Below are 4,789 nucleotides of genomic sequence, written 5' to 3'. Positions count from 1 at the left end.
GATTCTGGTTTTCCTGTGTTGCTATTGGAGGCAATGGAGTGTGTAATATTACTAGGAATAGGCGTGTGTGTTGATGACATGGTTTTGACAGTGCACTTGTTTACTCCTCTGGAGCTTATTCTTCTGACATCCATAGGGATTAGCTGTGCTGACAGGATTTTGTTGCATGGGAACACAAAGCTGGTGCCTTCTTCAGTGAGAATAGCAAACATATATATGTGGATACTATAAATATTGGACTGCTTTTTTTCCAAAAATGCTTTGAGATTTTAAGTGACATTTGATTGAAAAGTCATATTTCACATGGTCATATGTTGACGAATCCGACAGTTAACTTTTTAAAAAATAAAATAGCACTTTAGCATTTACAAAAGCAAAAGGGTTAATGGCCTGTGACTGCCATATAATTAAAGTTGTAATAAGGTATTCAAAGGAAATCTAGTATAATGAGTTCTTTAAGGTCACATGCTTACTTGTATGCATCTATTAATTTTGTCATAAAGAAGGGCCTGGAAATTACCATCAAAAAATTTAAAATCTCTAGAAATGCTGACCTTACAAGGGACAGTATTAGGGCCAAATTTTTCCTTTGGATACACATTAACAGCTTTTAATGAACTCAGCTATGAGTCTTATTTCTGAAACTATGGGATGATGCAGAATGAGCTTCAGCTTGATTTTTTGCTAGGTAATTTCAGTAGCTTGAGTTTCCAGGAAATTGAAAGCCAAATTCTCCTTTTGCATTATTTATACAAAAATGTATATACTACATTTTAAAGCTCTGTCTTCTCTGGTTAATCTTACATAAATATAAGTGGGATTTCCCCCTTGAAGGAAGCACAGCAATCCACTCCCGCACTTCTTCCCACAGCCTCTAATACAGCGTCGGGCAAAATATGATCCACAGGCCAGATCCATCCTGCCATGCCACTGAATCTGGCCTGTGAGAACCTCAGCTGGCTCTCTCCCTGCCCTGCCCTTACTTGGCACTCAGTAAAGCCATCTGCGGGGCCATGTTAATTTCTGAATGCTGAGAGCCCATGGGAGGCGGGGGGAGCAAGAGGCTTCTCATACTGCTCCCACCCCCAGTAGCTCCCACTAGCCAGAAACTGGCCAATAATAGCTGCCTGTTTGCATGACGGGCAGCATTTAGAAGCACCCCTCCTCTTCCAGGCTCACAGCATTCACAGTAGCAAACATGCGCCCCTCCCTGAGCTTGTACAGGGTGTGGAAGGGACCCTGGCTAAGGAACCTGCTGGGATGCTGGCTGGAGCCTCCGAGGTAAGGTCTCCCTGTTACCCGCACAAATTTCTCTATCCCTTCCACAGTTTAGGGACACACACATTTACCCAATTCCTAGTGCTCAAGGTGCAACCCTGTTAATTTACACACCCACCCTTACCCAATTCCTAGAGCTCAGAGCATAACTTCCTGCGTGTTTGCAGGATCTTTTGCCACTGAAAGAGCCTTAGACAGTAATATTCTTATTCTCTATTTATTGATAATTCCCAAGCAAGCAGAATACACATGGTAAGCACACAGTATCTTGCTCATCAATCCTGTTAAAGGCAGGCAGACTTCCCCTGTTGGCCAGGCAAGGTCAGTCTCTCTGGATCTTAGCTGCTGCACATCACGGTTGTGCAGAGGAATTCTGACAGCTCTGGTCTTAGGCTGTGTCTTGGAGGTGAGTTCTTCCAGGTCTTCCTTCCTTTTTTTGGCGTTTCTTTCTTTCTTTCTTTCTTTCTTTCTTTCTTTCTTTCTTTCTTTCTTTCTTTCTTTCTTTCTTTCTTTCTTTCTTTCTTTCTTTCTTTCTTTCTTTCTTTCTTTCTTTCTTTCTTTCTTTCTTTCTTTCTTTCTTTCTTTCTTTCTTTCTTTCTTTCTTTCTTTCTTTCCTCTTCTTGCTTTTCCCCTTTTCCTTCTATCCTTTTGCTAGCTTGTCTCCTTCTTGGACCCCTGTTTATATAGTGAAACTTGAGTCCTGCTTAGCTATACCATAACCAATTATTTTAGTATAATTTTACTAACCAATCATAACATACTGTAACAGAATTACCTAACCAATCATAGCCCACCACTTTAGTTGATTTACAGCTAGCAAAATTAATTATACAGCAGACAGAAACAGTTACAAACCAGACAGAGATCACACAAACAATAGGAAAGTGAGGACAATAATCATAGAATGCGGATTCCACAACCTCAACTATTGGTAAACAGTTTCTGGCCAGATGAAATGTTGTTAATTGAGTTTTCTCAACCTGCCTTGGTATCTGTTTCTTTATCTGGTGACAGTGGGTGCAGTTAGGACAGGATCCCCTTCTCACAGCCTGGTGTGACACTATTTTAATGCAATTTAGATGGAATGTGAGTGGGTGACTCCAGGCTTTACAGCTAATGGCTCCTGCTTTTCAGTCTGGCTGCAGAAGAAGGCTTTAGTTTAGGCCTTCTAATATGGCTACAGAAAAAACATATTGTTACATCCCAGCTGGAGTCTGCCTCTGACACGACAGCCCCTTCCTCCCTCAACTCTCTTCACCCCTAGCCTATGTAACTCAACCTTCTGCACCTCTACCCCAGCCCCCATACATATTCCCAGACACTGCATCCCCTCCTACACTCCTGCTCAGGTCACAACCACCTCCAAGACTTTCCACCCCAATCCGTGGTCCCTGATCACGTGCAAATCCCTGCAACCCCTCCTGCACTCCTGCCCCAGGTCACAACTCCCTCCTAGTCCCTCCTTCCTCTTACACCCTTCCCCCAGGTCAGAATCCTCTCCTGCACCCATACCCCTCCAAGTCCATGCACCCCAATCCCTTGTCCCAGGTCAAAACCCAAACCCCTGCACCCCTACCTCAGATCACACTTCTCTTCTGCACCCCAGTCCACTGCCCCAGGACACAATCCCCTGTGTTTGGCCTCTACTGCTATTAGGATATCCAAAAGCACCCCAGTCCAACATTTCATACATTTCATGAATCTGCCATCGATTCCAGTAAGAGTTGCCTAGACCTGTGCAAGGGTAGAATTTGGCCCAGAGTTTAGAGAGGAGAATTCACAATGCAGATTGATTTCCAGTGTGGATTTTTTACAGTTTTCCCCACACTGACACAAATCATGGCAACTTACAGATGTGGTAATTAAATAGAAACTCTTCCAGCAGCATGTAATGTGATATATGCCAGCAATTCCCCTCTGCTATGTATATTGACCAAACTGGATAGTTTCTACGACAAAGGATAAATGGACACAAGTCACATATCAGAAATGGTTGTATGCAAAAAGCTGTAGAACAGAGGTGGGCAAAAGGGTCTCCACAGGCTGGATGCGGCTCGCCATTCGGAGGCCCACGTGAAGCCTCCTCCCACCCTGCCAACGTGCTGCTCGCAGGGTGGGGTCAGAGTGGAGAAGGCTTCATGCGCTCCCCCACCCCCAAGCCTTTATTGGCCTGGGAGCAGAGGAGCGTGTGAAGCCTCCTCCCGTCGTGTAATGAACAGCATCGTGCGTGGCTCGCAGGGCGGGGGAGAGCGTGGAGGAGGCTTCGCATGCGCCCCCACTCCCAGGCCAACCCTGACCCTGCCCTGCGGGGAGGAGGCATCCCGCGCTCCCTCGCCTCCAGGCCCTGATTGGCCTGGGGGTGGGAGAGCGTGCCAAGCCTCTTCCAGGGTATGGGTGCCTAGTGGGAAGGGGGGAAAGAGGCTCCCCCACCTCCAGACCAATCATGGTCTGGGGAGAGGGGTAGTCCTTCCCCTTCCTGTTTAGGCCTTGCCCCTTTCAGGGTGGCTTGGGGCTACTTCAAAAATTTTTGAAGTGGCCCCTGGAGAAAAATTATTGCCCACCCCTACTGTAGAAGAACATTTTAACCCACCTAGACACTCATTAATTGATTTAAAAGTAATCATTATTAAACAAAGGAATTTCAAAAACCAACTACAAAAACCAGCTACAGAGAGAGAGTGTGGAATTGGCCTTCATATGCAAATTCAACTCTCTTTCTATCACTTCAACAAAGACATGAACTGGATGAGCCGTTATAAAACTTGCTTTTCTTGTGTTCAACACTCAATTGACATCAAAAACTATGTATGGGATACTTCCATCCCACTCATCTAGCCTCATTAGCACCGGCATTACAACTGACAGGTACTTCCCCCCCCCCCCCGCCCCTTATTCTGTTATAAATTGAGTGGATCCACCCTTTTCTTACCACTCTGCTCGCCTGGGAAAGAGGATTTTGCCCACGACTGCTCATTATTTAGATATATATTTTGTTAGTCTCTGAAGTGCTATAGGACTACACATTTTTTAAAGTTACAGATGAACATGGCTACCTCTCTGAGACTGTTCAGGGAAGGTGAGGAAAAATGGAAAAATTGTGAGAACTGCATAATATTTTGTTACTATCTTGAAATACTTTGTTGAGCTGTATCTGACACCAGTCAAAAAACCAAAGGAAAGCTGAATAGTTCTGAACATGTAGAGCAACTGACCCTCTGTAAAGTAATCATGACTTTTCGTCCAGAGAACAGTATGGTTACTGCTGCAGATGACAGACTGTATAGTTTCTCACACTCTTGATGAATGACATATCATGTTGGTTGGAGATGAAAGACTTACAGTGAAAAAGAATCCTATGAACGTGAGTCACAGTAGCATTTCAGTGCTCTGACTTTCCAACTCTGTTTTGTGTTAAAAGGCCCTGAGATGTGTCCTTTATATTAATACCAATCTATATAAAATGTTAGAAGCTTCCAAACCTTAGTGCTGTAAAGTATTGCTACCTGCCCCT

The 4,789-nt window shown here is 44.4% G+C and overlaps 1 protein-coding gene across 3 annotated transcripts in view; it reads left to right on the top strand.

Annotated features, from left to right (window-relative positions):
• Window positions 1-4,789, top strand: part of CACNA2D3 (calcium voltage-gated channel auxiliary subunit alpha2delta 3) — a 755,257-nt gene that overhangs the window by 649,066 nt on the left and 101,402 nt on the right. The window lies entirely within an intron of this gene.

This window comes from Pelodiscus sinensis, chromosome 11 (assembly GCF_049634645.1).
Source record: "Pelodiscus sinensis isolate JC-2024 chromosome 11, ASM4963464v1, whole genome shotgun sequence".
NCBI classification, from domain to species: domain Eukaryota; kingdom Metazoa; phylum Chordata; order Testudines; family Trionychidae; genus Pelodiscus; species Pelodiscus sinensis.
Note: the sequence above shows the minus strand (reverse complement) of the source record. Positions and strands in the feature narration are given on the sequence as shown.